Source organism: Choloepus didactylus, chromosome 2, assembly GCF_015220235.1.
Source record: "Choloepus didactylus isolate mChoDid1 chromosome 2, mChoDid1.pri, whole genome shotgun sequence".
NCBI lineage: Eukaryota > Metazoa > Chordata > Mammalia > Pilosa > Megalonychidae > Choloepus > Choloepus didactylus.
The window spans coordinates 151,552,615-151,571,442 of record NC_051308.1 but is presented as its reverse complement, the minus strand read 5'-3'; the positions used below and the strand labels follow the sequence as shown (position 1 = coordinate 151,571,442).

Genomic DNA, 18,828 nt, shown 5'->3' with positions numbered 1-18,828 from the left:
TTTAATATTATAAATTTTCAAACATTGAATTAAATACTTCATAGTCTAAATTTCTAAGGTTAAATTCAGAAAAGGCGATGGGAAGAGTATCAAACTTGAAAGTAAAGCTGGTGAATCAGGTTCGGAAAATAAGATGAACCAGGAGGCAGCTAGGCAAGCAATACCCCACTAGAGGAAGTCTACTCAGGATGCTGTGCTGGTTTGAATCTATTACGTACACTACAAAAGCCATGTTTTAACCCAGTCTTGAGGGTGCAGACTTACTGTGGGTGGCATCTTCTGATTAGGTTGTTTCCATGGAGATGTGACCCTCCCAACTGTGGGGGGAAACTTTCAATTAGATTATTTCCATGGAAATATAACCCCACCCATTCAAGGTGGGTCTTAATTAGTTTACTGGCATCCTCTATGAGAGGATAAAAGAGAGACACTTAAAGAGAAAATGGCCAGAGACATTTTGGAGACAGCTGCTGAAACCAGACATTTGGAGTTCCTAAGCTAACAGATGGAGCCCAGAGTTTGTCCCGGAGAAGCCGAGAACCCACACATGCTTAAAGAGAAGGCCACTGGAATCAGAAGCTGGAAGCAATGCAAGCCAGGAGCAAAAGACCAGCAGATGCCAGCCACATGCCTTCCCAGCTAATAGCAGTGTTCTGGAAACCACTGGCCTTTCCTCAGTGAAGGTAACCTCTTAGGATGTTGAAGCCTTCATTTGGACACCTTCATACAGCCTTAGAACTGTAAATTTGTAACCTAATATATCCCCTTTATAAAAGCCAATCCATTTCTGATATTTTCCATCCAAGCGGCTTTAGCAAACTGGAACCGATGTTGTATTTAAGTTACAGGATATCAAGTTTAAAAGTGAATGTTACCCAAGGACTTGCACCCTATTCTGGAGAGACTTAGTGCGTGTCTGTCTGTACACAGGACAGCTGAATATTGTTAGGTAAAACTTATGTTACTGTGTTCTATTTAGAGATTAAGTATATTTTAAGGTGATGTGCATAGCTGCTAAGTTGACAAGAGGTGGACTGCAATGGTTGGGTTCATGTGTCAAATTTGCCAGGCGATCGTGCCCAGCTGTCTAGTCAAGCAAGCACCGGCCTAACCATTACTGCAAGGACATTTCGTAGCTGGTTAATAAACCGGAAGACTGGTTTATTAAATCATCAGTCAACTGATTTTATCTGTGGCTGATTACATCTATGACCAACTAAGGGGAGTGTCTTCCACAATGAGAGAATCCAATTAGTTGGATTAATTCAATCACTGGAAGACTTTTGAGAAGAGAGAACTTTAATTTCTTCTTCAGCCAGCCAGCCTCTCCTGGGGAGTTGGTTCAGCCTCTCCTGGGGAGTTCGTCGAAGACCTTCATAGGAGTTGCCAGCTTGCAGCCTGCCCTATAGAATTTGGACTCGTGCATCCCCACAGTTGTGTGAAGACACTTTTATAAAATCTCATATTTATAGGTATCTCCTGGTGGTTCTGTTTCCCTAGAGAATCCTAATACAGATGTCAATGTATAAATGTTAACGGCACTGTCACTATAAAGAGATTCACTGCCGTAGCACAAGACTTTGGGTGCTACTACAACCACTGAAAATTATCTCTATCTTCTCCACCACTTGTTTTCTGTATTAGTTGTTTCAGCACAATAATATGTTTGGAATAGTTAATCTGGTTTCCTAGTCCACATCCCTTTCAAATTTCTGCTTCTCCTTATGCATGTAGTGATTTTTCATTGCTTTCTAGCTTACAGAGACCCAAAGGCAGAGTGAACACATGGGGTAGTTCTGTTCTCAAATGATCTGGAACCATACAGATCAACAGCAGATAATATCTTAAGCAAGAAGTTTGGGACAGGGCTCTCAGACAAGCTTCCAATTCCCATGGCACCATTCACTGATTGGGTTAATCAGGGAACAGTTGATAGTTTTGCTGTCACCCCTGCTCACCCATACTTTCCATACAGAAACCCCAAATTTCAGAGATGTATATGGAATCTCTATTTCCCCGTGAGAGTAGGAGAAAATATATACTTTTGTTTTAGTTCATTTGCCTTAATAGTAAGCTTATCAGTTGAATGTATCTATTTTGCCATGTTCCCAGAAACTTCACTGTTAACTTCTTTAACTAATTGAAGTTAAGTCTATATTAACTGTGAGACTGGTTAAAATGTAAACTTGTTATAAGATGACTAACATACTATCTTAAAACTTTAAAACTTTATTAACTCCCAAATTTCTGCTGTATTTTATAACTCTAAAGAAAACAGGAAAGATTTTAAAATATATACTACTTCTGTAATATTTAATATTTTTCTAATTCTATTAAAAGAATGGTCTTTATTCATTATAAAACATAGCATATTCAACTTAGGAAAATTTAAAATCTCCACAAAAAAAAAACATCTTCTATCTTAAATATCAAAAAATAATACTACCCAGAGAGAACCATATTTTAGGGATTTTTTTTTCCCCATAAAAGCAGAGTATTCCCAAATGCTCTTAAATTTTAAACAAATATCTATTTAAAAACAAATTTAAACACTGGTAGTTCAGATTATTAATATTATCTTCTATTTTCCCACCAGCCCCTATACCAATTAGAACATTTATAAAACCATAGTTTAAAATGTACTATTATAACTCAAAATTCAGCATAATTACAACCTCTTCTTACTATCAAAATATTTTTTACTTGAAAGCACCAGTAATTCAGACAATACTGCTATAGCATAACTTTCTTTGGTTTTACTTATGTTGCAAACTAAACTTAACAGAAAAAGACTCAGGTCAGTATTTTAATAGAAAAAGGCATATGTACCTCAATTAGCTTTAATAACTTAATGAAAACTGTCTCCAAGTAAATTTATGTTCATAAGATAATAAAACTGTTCCATTCTTTTTTTAACTTTACACTACAAACTTAGGAGCCACTATGTAACACCTGCTTTATTTTAAAACTATCCATCCTATCCTTCATATACTCACCCTGAACCAAGAAGTTAACCTCTAACAGGCCTTCCTCACTTCAGTCTTTTCTCCATTATGTTATATCTGGCTGTTAATCTCTCTCACTTTCCTTCATGTAATTCTGTTCAAAGGCTTTCAGTAGAACCACTTATTTCTAATTTCTAATAGAACTCCTTTAGATTCCTCTAGCTCATGCCACAATCTCACCAAGTTTATTTTTCATTATATGCCTTTAAAATAAAACTCAACTTTAGTCAAGGAAAATGTCTGCATTCCACAATTTCCATCTCTGTGCTTTTAAACATACCTTCCCTTAGCTGACAGTACCTTCCCTCTCCACCAATCTATACATACCACTTCTTCAAAATCTAGATAAAAAAATTATTTTTGCCAAGAAGTTTTATTAAATTAATCCAGTTTTTCTATGGGCCATATTATTTTGTTTCAAATAAGATCAGTAATTCAAATGTTTCCCTAATAAGTGCTCTTCAAATTGTGTTTTAGATCGTGAACTCTTTAGAGCAGGAGGCACATCCCACACTGTTTATGTGCATGCATACCCCGAGTGAGATAGTAAGTGAATTTTGTATAATAACTAACACAAATTAAAACAAGCAAAAGAGGGAGAAACAGAACCAATGTTTTTCTGAATATAAAAATTCAAATCTCCCAATCCCGAATTCAATTATAACACTTTTGTCAAGAGGAAAACATAGAATATACTGTTCAATGTGTTGTGTTTTTTTTGCTACACACACAAGTTCTTAGAGCTATAACAGCAGTTTTATTTGTTTAAATAATTGTTTGTGAGTTTTGAAATCTAGCCCAAATAAACCCTGTATAGTCTGACATTTTGCAGATAATAAGCATACACATTTTCAATGCCTAATTTAACCAATTTTGCTTTAGCCTTCTACACTTCACAAACACAAAACCTACAATAAGAAAAGTTGACAGACGAGGTTTTATTATTTCTTCAAGGAAACTACTAAAATTCTTGGAGCAGGAATACATTACATGTACTTTACTTTTAAGAAATTTAAACATAGTACAAATTCCAAAGATAAAACTTTTTTATAAAGAGTAAATATTTTCATTTATAAACTCAAAAAGCACTCATAGAACATCTTCTTGACCAAAAGGGGGATGCAAAATGAAACAAAATAAAGCTTCAGTGGCTGAGAGATTTCAAACGGAGTCGAGAGGTCACTCTGGTGGACATTCTTACGCACTATATAACACTTTTTAGGTTTTAATATATTGGAATAGCTAGAAGTAAATACCTGAAACTAACAAACTCCAACTCAGTAGCCTTGACTCTTGAAGACGATTGTATAACAATGTAGCTTACAAGGGGTGACAGTGTGATTGTGAAAACCCTGTGGATCGCACTCCCTTTATCCAGTGTATGGACTGATGAGTAGAAAAATGGAGACAAAACATAAATGAAAAATAGGGTGGGACGGGGGTGTGATTTGGGCGTTCTTTTTTTTTCATTATATTTTTTATTCTGATTCTGATTCTGGTATAAGGAAAATGTTCAGAAATAGTTTGGGGTGATGAATGCACAAGTATAAGATGGTACTGTGAACAGCTGATAGTACACCATGGATCATTGTATGGTATGTGAATACATTTCAATAAAAGTGAATTCAAAGAAAAAAAAAAACACTCATAATCCAATGCTGAGAAAGCCTTCATGTTCCGTTCTGCAAAGTTCGCAAAAAAAATTCAGTTTTCAAAACTAAGCATGCTAGAATGTGAAGAGACATATTTTTATTGTTACGTACTTTTTACAACTTTATAGTAATACTTATTTCTGAATAAAATCTAATTTCTCCTCAAAGCACCAATTTAATATTGTTACACTATATTAAAGCTTCCAGTGCTCAACATTTATGAAAAACATGCTGCTAATTCCATTTGGGAAAAAAAAAAAGGAAAAAAAAAAAACTGATTCAAGCACTAGAAGTAAAAATCATGATCAACAACTCCATTTCAGTTCTCAGTTTATAATATCCCCTTCATGGTTTTAACCATTCAGCGTCTTGTACAATTTTTGGTAACATTCTAGTTATTTATACATAAATAATTGTCAAATCTTTCTGGTTGAAAGGTAGATACTTACCTGTAAACAGTAGTACACCAATTTATTCCTATCCCCACAATCACAATAAGACACACCAAATTTCTGATTAAGCAATTGTGAAATGCCTGAAGGCTCAACTTACATTGTGCCTACAAGCTACTGTTAAAGAGGCTTCAAAATGCAACTATATAAGGAGGCAACCTAAGACCCCTCCACCTACTTCTTGGCTATATGCCTAGAGAATACTGTACTAAAAGCAAGGCAGACAATTTATGCTATCGGTGGAGGCAATTCAAATCTCTCCATTCTGAACAAATTTTGAAATCATAAAACTAGCCTCTAAAGGGTTATAATAATGAAAACTAAGAAGCATTTCTCTTATCTTAGAATAAGCAAAATTGAGGGGGGGAAGGAGGGATATGGCACCTACTACCCATCATCTGTTTTATCTCCAAATTTACACACTACCAAACAAGGATAGAAGAGAGACAGACTCAAGCACCAACTCTCACTACCCCTTGGAAAGGAGGACAAAGATGCCATAAGCAAATTCAAAAACCAGCAAAATTAATTTATGGTGACAGAGGTCAGAATAGTGGTTTACTTCTAAAAGGAGGATTAACAGGAGTCTGTGTAATAAGAGGAAACACAAAGCACCTTTCTGGGTGCTGAAAATTTCTATATCTTGATTTGGGTAGAAGTTATCTGGGTTTATAGACATGTAAAAATTCATTAAGCTATACTTGTATGATTTGTGCACCTCACTATATGTAAGTTATACCTAAATAAAAACATTTAAAAACAAGTCACCCTCCCGGGGAGGAATCTAGACCAGGCATTGTGGGATGGAGAACATCTTCTTAACGAAAAGGGGGAGGTGAAATGAAATGACATAAGCTTCAGTGGCAGAGAGATTCCAAAAGGAGCCAAGAGGTCACTCTGGTGGGCAGTCTTACATACAATATAGATAACCCTTTTTAGGTTCTAATGAATTGGAATAGCTAGCAGTAAATACCTGAAATTATCAAACTACAAGCCAGAACCCTTGAATCTTGAAGACGACTGTTAAAAAAAAAAAAAAAAAAAAAAAAAAAGGCACCAAGTGTTCTTTTTTACTTAAATTGTTCTTTTTTCACTTTAATTTTTATTCTTATTATTTTTGTGTGTGTGGTAATGAAAATGTTCTAAAATTAATTTTGATGATGAATGCACAACTATATAATGGTACCGTGAAAAACTGAACCCATGCTTTGTATGACTGCATGGTATGTGAATATATCTCAATAAAATTGAATTTAAAAAAAATAAAGTGGATGCAAATAAAAAAAAAAACAACAAAAAAAAAGTCACCAATAACAAATTAATGGTCAAATCTACCTTTTCTCAATTCTCATCATATCTGAAAACGCTCTACCATATTACCATAAAACATCAATATATCTCTTGCTTTAATTTCTATCACTTCTCTAAAGGAATATTGTTCTCCAGTCTTCAGCCTCATACTCTCTTTTCTCAGTCATCCTTTTTAAGGCTCAGTTCAATTTCTACCTTATCCTTTCTCCATACTCGTACAACACTTACAATCTATACCTATGCTGTCCAGTACAGTAGCCAGCAGTCTTATGAGGCTATTGAGTACTTGAAGTCTGGCTAGTCTGAACTGAGATGTGCTTTACATATTTAAACACATCAGATTTTGAGGACTTAGTATGAAAAAAAGAACATAAACTATCTCAATAATGTTTATATTGGTTAAATATTAAAATAATATTTTGGATACTGTATTAAATAAAAATATTAAAATTAATTTTACCTATTTCTTTTTATTCTTTAATGTGACTATGGAAAATTTAAAATTACATTTATGCTTAACTTATATTTCTATTGGGCAGTACTAACCTATAATCTATTTATAAACACTCCAATTATCTTTTAATATATATATAAATATCCTCCCAATGAGAATGTAAGGACTCAATATTTTTCTTTCATTAATTATTCTTTTCTTTTATAAACTAAAGATTATTATATTAGGAATTACTAATAGTAACAAAACAGGATTTAAGTTCTTATTCAATTTTAATGTCACTCAAAGATTTTTTAATAAGGATGCTTAAGGCATTTCAAAGGGTAAAAATATAAGAAAAGTTCTGTTTTCAGATGGCTATAAACTGAATACATCATCTACATTTTACTTTATCCAGTTTTAAGCTAAATGTCCCATAAGAAAAGACAGCATTATCAAACCTGTAGTAAGCCTAACCCCCCAGAGTGTAAGTTCTGATTACACTCGAATTTTTTCATATTAATCACTCAGTAAAGAAAAAGGCAGCTTCCATTTTGGCCAACATCATTGTACCAATGTCCAGCAGTCAAGACAAAGAGTCTTTATATGGTGCTATGAATAAACAATGTGGGCAATAAGACACCACTTGAAATAGGGTATACAGAAAAATGCTTTTTTAATATTAAGTTTTAAAAGCAGGAGATAAAACTTAAACACTGTAAAAACTAGGTAAAAGGACAGATATATAGGAAGGCAGAAAAGAAAGGTCTCATCTCTAGAATCAAGACATGCCTAGGTTCAAAGCTAGGCTGCCACACCATTTACTATCTGTATGACCTAAGTCTGAGTTTGTTTCCTTGCATGTAAAATGGGAATATATATGTCAAAGGATTATTATAAGAAGCACAGAGTAGATGCTTAATTCATGTCAGTCTCATCTCTCTTCCCTTTAACATTAATGATTATATAATGACTGTGAGATCATGGGTGAATTTTTCTCCCTTGATTTTCCAAATTGCTGTAACGTAATGGGTATGTAATGTAATGAAAACATTTTTAAGCATAAATGAAACTTCTAATATTTCATACTCATACCCCTCCTTCTGTGAACCTAAAATTACAATTGTTAGCTGCCTTTAACAATTTTGTACAAAAGCTTAAAATTTTTGCTTGTGGTCATAGAAGGAAAATTAAAGAGGGAATTGATAAGCTTAAGACTACAGGCACAAACATACACAAAGCAAAAAAGAAGTGCAGAGCCAGAGAGGAAAATGGCAAAAGGAAATGATGTTTGGGGAAATTCCCCTGACTCAGATTATCCAATGAAAAAATAATCTCCTCCTCTACCTAGGTACTAGTCATTCCTCACTCTCATCTGTGGTTTATGTACCTTATATAACATAGGCAGTATATACACTACATACAAATACACATAGCTCTTCTCTCTACTAATGGTCACTACCAAGCTCACAGTCAAAAATTCAAGGGAAAATGAAGAAATTTAGGATATTGCAACAAAGACAAACCAATACACTGGTTGAGAAATAACTGCATTAAACACTTACTCCTAAGTGCATCTACTCATGAGATGACAGTCATAAAAGGGAATGTGTTTCTGAAATATTGAACCTTACTATCTTTGCTGCTAGAATGGGAGAAGGCACACTTCAATGCCTGCCTGACTTCCTTCATAACAACCCTGACTTTGTGTACATGGGCCTAAAAATAGGACACTAGCAAAAGTATACAACTCAAAATCACTCACAGATGAAAATGTCAAGTTACAGTAGAAAGCATAATTGAACAATTATCTTTAATAATTAAATCAAATATTATAATAATTAATAATAACTATTAGTAGTACTAGTAGTAACAGCTAACATTACTCAGCATTCATGGTGTGCCAGAAAGCTAAGGACTTCATGTGAATTATGTAATCTAAACCCTTAACCTCTTTGAAGAAAGTATTACTGTTAAGTCCACTTGCCTAATACTCACACAGCTAGATCTGAACCTCAGCAATTTTACTTTAAGGCTTATACTTCTAAAACCTATCCCATCCTGCACCTTTATTTATATATGCATAAATATAAACCTATGATTCTGTGTGTGTGTGTGTGTGTACACACACACATATTAAATGAGTTGGTGGTAAGAAAAAGGCAATTAATTCAACTTTGGCATGGTTTTATACACCTCTGCAAATCATTCAACAATGAATTGGAAACATATAAATTAGATCACAATGTTGGCAACAGGCACATGGTAACATAACCCCTCCTCTAATACACGAAGCTCCGAAAGTACTAGCTATATTTAACATCTTCCCCAAGAAAATGTTAACGATCCGTATTAAGCTTACAGATAAAAAGATAAATACCTTGGAAGAAAGGATTAAATTATAATCATTTTTTTAAATTAAATAAATTATATAATAAACTTAAACATATTCTGTAAACTGCAAAGTAATCCTAACACTATATCAGGTATTTTTTTTTACTTTAAATCAGCTGTTTGGCTCACAACATACTTCAGTTTTTGGAGTTTGTACAAAAAGTCTTTAAAAAGTTGTATATTCAAGGTTAATACCACATTTATGATAGAAATACTAAAAGAATTAAATACATGAAATCTGTATTTTTCACTCTAACCAATTTCAATAGTTGGCTAATAGAATTAAATTTCAAGGAACAAATCACTAACTTATACTTTTTAATAAAGTTACTTAAAAGAGCAGAGTTCCAAGAATCCCTAATGAAATGGGAAGGCAATGCAGATAGAAGTGGTGGGGCAAGGATTAGTAGAGAATGAGTGCAAAGGAAATCTCTTAGAAACTCTTTCTCTTTCCCTCAACCAAGAGAAGTGTGCCATGCTGCTGCTTCTACCCCAGCAGGCCCTTCTTCCTCTGGAAATCCTCTGCTTTTCTCCTCCTGGATAGTTATCTCACAGGACTCTTTTTCTTGCTAACATCTCTTGATTGCCAAAGGATTTCTCTTCTTGAATTTAAAAAACAAAAACATACTCACTCTCCATAATCACATACGAATTCCCAGCAAGTTCAACGTGGATAGTAACTCCACAGTTCAACTTTTATGGATCTGAGAAAAGATTACAGTAGACCAACTGAGGCTCTAGAAATGAAATCACCTTTCTCATGGGGACAACACCTTTCTTCCTCCCCGAAGAAAGACCATAAACTGAATTTCGTGCTCTACTACTCTCTGGGTTTCCTGTGATCTTTGGGTTTTTATTTGTTTTTTAAGAGGGGGAAGAGAGGTAGTAATACTTTGGACAACCAGCAGGGTGAGCTAGTGCTTGAGTAAGTTTGATTATTCTGAAATCCCTCAAAATTCAATGGTGTAAATACCATGAACCTCACATCATTAAATGCAACTATTTCCCTCTAATGAACCTAGAGATACCATTTTTAGAACTGCTTCAGTCATTGCTACATCTCAAAACTTTATTCAAATCTTTAAATCTCTGTAATATTTACAGATTCTCCATCTATAAAACACTTTCTCTATACCACAGAGATTAATAACAAAAAAACATAAAAATACTCAGAGCTTCCCTTGAACATCTATCTAAGGTAACATAGTAGCCATCCTTTATTCTCATGTTTAATTTACAAGTCTATCAATTTAAAAAATTAGAAACACTTTCTTAAAAGGACTGCTAAAACTACTATTCTACAAAATTAGGTCTGGATAATTCAACATGTCTATTACTGCTTTTGGTGGAAACTTTGCTGCCCTTAAGATCTGACTGAAAAGCAGTCATGAGAAAAGTACTTCCACAAGAGTAAGATCCACACTTTTCCTTCCAGGATCACATGCTCAGAAAAGAGCCTAAATAAGTAACCAAAACAACCAACAGTGTATTTGGAATGGGAGAAAAATGAACCTGATCTTTTCTGACAGCCAGTTTCTCTTAATTGCAGGTATCTCCACCACTTCTAGTAACAATCCTTGCATCTTTCTTTTCCCCTCCTGCTACCCATTACAATTTCAATTCAACCATAACAGAAAACTCTTACAACCTGAATGACAAATTAAAACTGGAAATGTTTAAGGCTTGCAGGTGACATTCACTTTACAACTACAAATAACCTGAGAGTAATCCTAATTATCACAAGATTAAAGTGTAACTAAATCTACTCTTTCATAGTGTTTTTACTACTTGTTGAATTTATTAATAATCTTATTCAATAGTAGTACTTAATTTTAAAAAGTTTTTTTAGACAAAAGAAAGGGGGGGAGCCCAAGTGACATATTCATTTATCCAACCAAAATTCTATTACAAAATTAAAGGCACTAGCACCATTCTTTTCAGTATCTAGCTCATTTATTTTCTTATGTAATAACTCATAACAATGACAGTTATTTCAAATATTCCAAAAAGTTTATCAAGCTACCTGGTTTTTTAATTTTTAAATTTCTGGGTGAAAACTGCTTTTACAGAACCTCAAACTCCAAAAGAAGCAACACTATTCTGAAATTATCTGAAATTTCTGCATGTTGTATCTGAGTTTGTTTCACTGAAAGTTGCTTTAAAAACTGTCACGTCACATTAAATAAAGTTTTTAACTTGTTACAAAATTTCTCATTGATCTAACAGTATTTAATTGACAAGTATTCTCAAATAAATACCCTTGTTTGGCTTTTTTTAGCTATTATTAGGCAGATATTAATTCTCCTTCTTATCCCAGCAATATGACAAATGAAAGAGCAATAGAGCAGAAATTGAAAGACAACTTTCCATTATGCCATCTCTGGTCCTCAATATACCATAAAAGAGGGGGTATGACTAATTTTCTCTGTGATTCCTTCCAGTCTAAAACAGTATGATTCAGTTATACATTTTGCTAAGGTTAATATATCTCCTATTCATTAACCCCAAAAAACTGTTCTGTATTAGTAGGAGAAAAGCTAAAAAGGGGAAAACATATATCTGAAAAGAAACAAGGAAAATGAAAGTTCTAAGTAATGTTAAAAAGTTCAAATTTCAAATTGAACACAGAGGTCTAAAAAAAAGTTAGTGATCTGTTTCAATACCCCTTCTATCAACTAATTTTGTTGTTAAATGTGACATGGTTAAACCAAAACATTAGCTGTTTCCAAATTCTGAACTGTAAATATTAGTTAATACCAATATACAACATATGATGTAGCCATAACTTCGTCAGAAATTCTAAAATTTACACTGCCATGATTTTAACGGCAAGACACGAACAACTACATTAATACTATTCGAATCTTCATCTTCCACCCATTAAAATGTCTAAACTAAATTATCAACTCATATAAAAAAAAATAGTTTCTTCTTACCAAACTTCCCCAATGTAATATTGCTGCTATCGAGTTCCCTGGATACTTACACACAACACTGAAGGCAAACAGCAGGTTTTTCTTTCTTTGAGGAACTCAAGTTGTCTTATTTTGTGCAATGCTTCCCTTCTTGTGGGACCAAAATACATAACTAAAGCGAACTATTCCAGGGAGGGAATGTACACCTACAATCCAGATACAACAAGCCTGACGTTAGTCAGGACTGGCCAGGGTAAATAATGGTGTTTTGGCATTTCTGTTGAAGTTATTAACTTTTATATAAAACAAGACCATCACTCAGGCCCTCAATGGTGTTTTTCCCCTCCTTAAATATTTCTTAATGACCACACAAAATTTAAAGTCTAAACATAAAAGTTTTAGAACAATAAATTTAAATCATTACTACTTAAACAGTTCAAGAAAACTTTTCCACTAATGTTGCTAAACCATGGATGGATCCCAACACGAGAGTCGTCTGTGGAAGTCTCGTAACAAGAAACCTTTGGCTCCACCACCTAAGTTTCCAATCACTGAGAAGGGTCTGGGGTAACTCATCTTCAGGTTCACGGGAGTAGTAGAGCACACCTGCTTTCCTCTGGCAGAGATTAAGATCCCAGGGACACAAAGGCCAAGGAATCAGACCTGGAGAGGCAAAAAGCTTTAGCTGACACCCACTACACCCCTGGCAACCCAAACACTCTGAGCGATTTACCTCTTGCTGTTACTTCCCAGGCACCTAGTAGCATAAGATCTTGCAGAAAGGGGGGAGTGGGGAGTGTGATGCAGTCCTGGTCCCATGTAAGAGGTGGAGTGTGTACAGTTAGTTAACACCAGAGCCGGCGCTTCAGGCCAAGACCGAGCAGTCCCGAAGAGAAGGGCTGGCGACCGCTCTCGGACCGCCCCGTTACTCAGTGCCTTGCAATGGAGACGCCAGGCTCCCCTGGCCGCCAGATCTCGGCCCCTTCCCCCTAGTGCTCACTGGCTGCTATCCTTCATGTGACTAAACAAAACCCCCGAGTCCAGTGCCCAGCTCAGCCCCTTTGTGTCCGCTACCGGATCCACCGACGCCGCCGTGGAAAGGGTCCCCCTCTTCCGCCGAGTCCCGCCCCGCGGCGGCGGCAGCCGCTCACCTCAGACTCCGCCACCCCCCACGGCCGCCGCAGCAACCGCCTCCCCGAACCCCGGGCCCGGGCTCCTTGTGTAGCACCAACTCCGCCTCCTCAGCCGCCGCCGCCATCTTAGCCTGTGCGGCAAAATGCGTCCTTTTGGATGGTTGGGTCCCAGCCTAGGGCGTAGTTGCCTGGGCCCAAGCGCCGCAGACAGGGTCCCCTAAGTTCTTCCGCCACCCCTAGTCCCGCCGCTGCCAGAGCCCAAAAGCCCGAAACCCACTCGGCTCCCTGCGAATCCTTCTAAATAACCCCTGAAACTCACAGTTTGGTGCCGTGTGCGTCAAACCGGGGCGACGTTGGGAGCGCGCGGCGTCCCCGCGTCACACGCCGTTCTGTACGCTACTCGGCTCCAACGGCCCCCCTCCGCTCCCCGCTTTTCGCCTCCGGCCCCGGTTCCCAGGGCGCAGGCGCGCTGCTTTCCCGCCTCTGCCGAGCTGCGGGCCGCGGGGGTGGCCAGCGAAGAGTTCTTGGGTAGCCTCGCGCTGGTGGAGCGTCTGGGCCAATTAGGCACACGGGGCCAGCAGGAACAGTGCCCCACTGTTGCTGGGTGCCAGAAACCAAACAAGGTCACCTCCCCCAGCGCTGACCTAATCGCTCCCAGCGAGGTTCCCGCCCCAAAGTAGGCACGCTCCAAATATGGTGGTGCCCAAACTCTGCAAGACCCAAACGCTAGGCAAGCCTAGGCCCTTTAAGGTGGAACAGGCATATATTTTATTTTCACTATCACTAACTACCGAAATCCCTTTTACTTTCCTACTGTGAAGGAAAACAGCTGAAGAACTCACGATTGTTTGCCAGTCAGGATATCAACTGTGAAGTAGTGAAAGAGGAAGGTTTTAGGATCCTAAGGGACCAATTATTACGAGGTACTTAATGGCTAGGCTAAGCATCAAGTGTGTGGAATCTCAATTAGCGGAACACCCTACCCTGTACCTAAAGAGGTGCCCAGGGTTTGGGCCAATTTGATTCTGTGAGGATACTTTCCCCCAGCATTATTGAATGTACTATGCTTCTCCAAATTAAAATTACATTAGAAGCACCTGAGATGTTGGTTAAACCTGCAAAGAATCAGTAGGCCTGGAGAGGTTTCTGGAAATCTTCCTTTTTAATAGACCTCCATCACAGGATTCTGAGGGCCGAGTTTCACAGAACACACTTTCAGAAACACTGACTGGGAGCTATTAACTTTGCTTTTGAACTGAGCAAGCAAGAAGTTGCTAACATGTTTGACCTGAACCAACAGTGCCTGAGGGATCCATTAGTATTGCCTTAATAAATCCTTTTGCTTCTCTGAAACTTTGTTTACTCATCTTTTTTTGTTGTTGTTAGGTTTTCATTAGCTTAGCAGCTAAGATAAACTGTTATTCTCCAAATTCTCAAGATGCTATTGGCTTTCAGATGAATACACCATAACTGTACAAATTTGACGGGAATGAGAAATTTTTCACCTATAGGATGGTGCATTTTCATCATCAGCAGGAACATGGATTCCAAACAAGATATTTGACTAAACACACTCACAAGTGAGTTGATAGTAATAGTGAACATTTTTGAGTACCAGGTGTTATTCTAACTCATTCAATTTCATTACAACCTAATGAAATAAAGAAAGGTCATGTAATTTTCTCAAAGTCACACAGATATTAATAGTGGTAAAGCAGATTTGAACCTAGACAATCTAATCCCAGAAACTGTTCTCTTTCCTGCACCCTCTCAATACCTGCTGTACTGGTATTTGGGCTCTTTCAAAATGCAAATATTTCTCTTCATTTACACAAGTGTGTAAACAATAAAATAGAGTTGTACATATGTTTATTCCAATGAGGGGTAGGGAAATTTGGGAAATTTCATCTGCAAAATCCATTAAAACTGAAAATATCCAGGTTATTACTGGACTTTAACAACAAACAAAATTATGTATATGGAAATTCTCACATTATATCACTACAAAAGCCGTTATCAACAAAAAAACCTATCTTGTGAATGTTCACAATTGACTGACTGACGTGCACACAGATCAGACCACAAGCACATACAACCACTCAGAACTCAGCCATGATCAGGAACTTGTTGCACTCATGAAGTTGTTTACACTAGAATTAGGCATCTAAACTTTAAGACTCTATACATAAAAATAGTAGAAGCAATAGTAATCATAGTAGAGTAGATTTAGTAATTAATGAAACTCTTTATAAACAAATTTCATCTCAAAAACTGTATAAATAGTGTGAGCAATCATAAAGATAGAAAGCTTGAGTAGGGTAATACAAAAAGAAAAAATGCAGGCAACTTTTGAAAAATCCAATTCAATTCAATTAAACCAACATTCACTGATTTGCTTACTCTATGCAAGGCACTATACTAGGTACTATCAGCACAAAGAGGAGTAAGAGAGTTCCTTACTGTTATTCAATAAATAGTAGTTGCATGAATGAGGAAGTTTTATAGCCCAATGAGAGAACTACACACAAAAAAATACAATCAGCTTTCAATTTATCAGCGGAATGGGGGACATGAGGAAATAGATGATCAAGAATTCAAAATTACAGATACCAAAAAAACTTTTAAAATATGGGTCTGAATACATTTAGTACACACATATTTAGTAAAAATTATGTGTAATGTTTAGCAACACATTTACTATTCTATCCATCAGCATATCAGAGATAGATGAAACCATGACAGTATATAATCTTTTTAAGGGAATTCATGTAGAGAAACAAAATGGTGGACCGCAGAACCTTAGATAAAAATTAATTAAGAGGAGGGCAGCCTAGGGGTTTGTGACCGCAGCCTTCATCTGACATCCTGAAGCCCTGCAGCAGCGGTAGCCTGGCACCGGCCCGGCCAGCAAAGACTTGCGGGTCGGCAACAGCGGTGGCCTGGGCAAGCCATCTTTATTTAGAGTTGTATACATAGAGCATCCTGGAGACCACCATGATTGGACAGTTGGACTAAGTGGGAAGCTAATCATCAAAGCTCAACTTGGGGAGGATATTTGGTGAATTCCCATTCATGATGAAGATATTACGATGAATTAGTGCTAATGATGCAACGAGTTTTCAGAGGAAAACTTCTGTGTAATGATGAAGTTACAATAAAGTATAAAGATGAAGATAGAGATCTTATCACAATTTTTAATAGCTCTGACCTTTCCTTTGAAATTCAGTGTAGTAGGATGCTAAAACTGACATTATTTGTTAATGGCCAACCAAGGCCCCTTGAATCAAGCCAGGTGAAATATCTCCTTCGAGAACTGATAAAACTTCAAAATAAAATTAATCACATATTTGATAGCTTGGAACCACCTGGAGAACCAGGACCTTGCACCAATATTCCCGAAAATGATACTGTTGATGGTAGGCAAGAAAAACCTGCTGCTTCTGATTCTTCTGGAAAGCAGTCTATTCGGGTTACGGCTGCAAGTATGTCGCCCTTTGATCCCTTGAAAACCAAGATGAACTCAATAAAAATGTCATGTCTGCATTTGGCTTAACAGATGATCAGGTTTCAGGGCCATCCAGTGCTTCTGCAGAAGACCGTCAGAACACCTGACAGCAGTGCTTCCTCTTCCTCAGCAGCTCACCCACCAGGAGTTCAGGCACAGCAGCCACCATATACAGGGGCTCAGACACAAGCAGATCATATGTACCAATAATACCTGCAACAGGCTGGCTATGGTGCTCAGCGGCCACAAGCTGCCCCTCAGCCACCACAACAGTATGGTATTCGGTATTCAGCAGGCTATAGTCATCAGACTGGACCCCAGCAGTTTCAGGGATATGGGCAGCAACCAACTTTCCAGGCTCCTGACTTTTCAGGTCAGCCTCAACAACTGACTGCTCAACCACCATAACACTGCCAGGTGAGCAATTATTCTCCACCAACTTAAATCACCCAAACTTCTCACCCTACTTCACAACCTGGAATGGCTCCAAGCCAACCTGGGGCCTATCAGTCAAGACCAGGTTTTACTCCACCTCCTGGAAGTATCATGACCCCTCCTCCAAGTGGGCCTAACTCATGCATGTAACCGTCCTCCCTTTGGTCAGGGCTGTACCGAACCTGGACCTCGTTATTGATAAGGAGGCTCAGCTACACTGATGAACGTAGCTGCTAGCTGTTTGCCTCCCCAAAGACTCCAATTCTACTATTTTATTTTAAATTGTATGTAAAAAGCAGAGCATTATTTTATATCAATATCATTGTTTCTGTTAAATGAAAGTATAATTTGCTGGAACATAAAAAACCATGATGAATTTTTTTCTTCCCTTGCTTTAAAATGTAACAGCTTCCTAGTTATTTTATTTTGGAACACTAGTCTTAAATGTATGTGAAGTGATTGACTTTCTAGCTTGCCTTGTCCAGAGGATATTAAAATGTTAGGTTGAGGTTTAGCCATCTTACTTGGCTTTTTACTATTAACGGGATGTACTAAAGTAGATCCCTTTAAGCAGACAACTAGATATTATGTACAAAATGTAACATTAATAGGCTAATAAGGATGATTGAACCCTCCCCACAAATTGTTTAAGAAATGGGCAGAAGTCCAAGAAAATAGGAAATGAAGGGCCAGAGGGATAAGAGGAGATTCAGGCAAGAGTGAAGCATTATAGAAGCCAAGGAAGTATTGGTAACAGCTTATTACTGTAACCCCAACTCTCAGTGGCTTAACACAGTAAAGTTTCATTTCATTTCTTATTCATATCACATTCCACTGCAGTCTTTGGAAAGGGGAGTGGAGGCCTCTAAGTAGTTATTCAGGGACTTAAGCTCTTTCCATCACGTGGCTTTGCTATCTCCTGAGACCTCAGAATCTTTCATTGGATCCTCTGCAAAGAAATAGAGAACACACTTGGAGGACAGTATGTGCATGAAGTTGAAGGGACCAAGCCTGGAAGTGGCACATATCACTTCTCATTTTCTGCTAGTCAGCACTCAGTCACATGGCTCCACTTAGCTGCAGGGGAAGACAGGAAAATGTAATTTAGCTATATGCACTGGAGGAAAAGAAAATGGAATCGGAGAGCACAAAGCAGGGACTCTGCACACCTTGACTAAAAGTAGCAGGGATGTCATGAAAGGTAAAGGAATTCGTGGGGTATACAAAATTGTTGGTTACCTTGGTAAAAGTAGATCAGTGAAGTGGCTCAACTCACTGCAGTGGGTGCAGGAGTAAATGAAAAGAAATTAAGAGGAAATACCAACTAAGACTATCAATTATGGAAACCTGACAATATCAAGTGATAAGACTCACAAGATAAATCTGAGGCAGTAGGTAAATGCCACTGTCCAAGGATTCTTGGCAACTAATCAGACAGCCTACTGCTGGTAAGAACCCACCCTCACCAGGCCCTCATAAAACCACCACAAACATTAAACTTGAGAAATGCCTTTGTTTTTTATTTTCTCCAGAGTGAAAGACTCCAGATGTCCTGGTGTTTGGTTGAGATCCACCTAAGGATAAAGGGCATCT

General features: G+C 37.3%; 1 protein-coding gene and 1 pseudogene across 9 annotated transcripts in view; one reads left to right on the top strand and one right to left on the bottom strand.

Annotated features, from left to right (window-relative positions):
• The window catches only part of ZNF644 (zinc finger protein 644), a 129,818-nt gene extending 115,982 nt beyond the window's left edge, over window positions 1–13,836 (bottom strand). For 3 of the 9 annotated variants that reach the window (XM_037826665.1, XM_037826674.1, XM_037826667.1), the window contains exon 1: window positions 13,615–13,836. The gene's annotated coding sequence lies outside the window, so the exon portion shown is untranslated. The other 6 variants (XM_037826663.1, XM_037826675.1, XM_037826666.1 and 3 more) reach the window with 5 other exon arrangements.
• A 2,476-nt stretch (window positions 13,837–16,312) lies between these two features.
• LOC119513634 lies at window positions 16,313–17,434 on the top strand (annotated as a pseudogene).
• The last annotated feature ends 1,394 nt before the right edge of the window (window positions 17,435–18,828 follow it).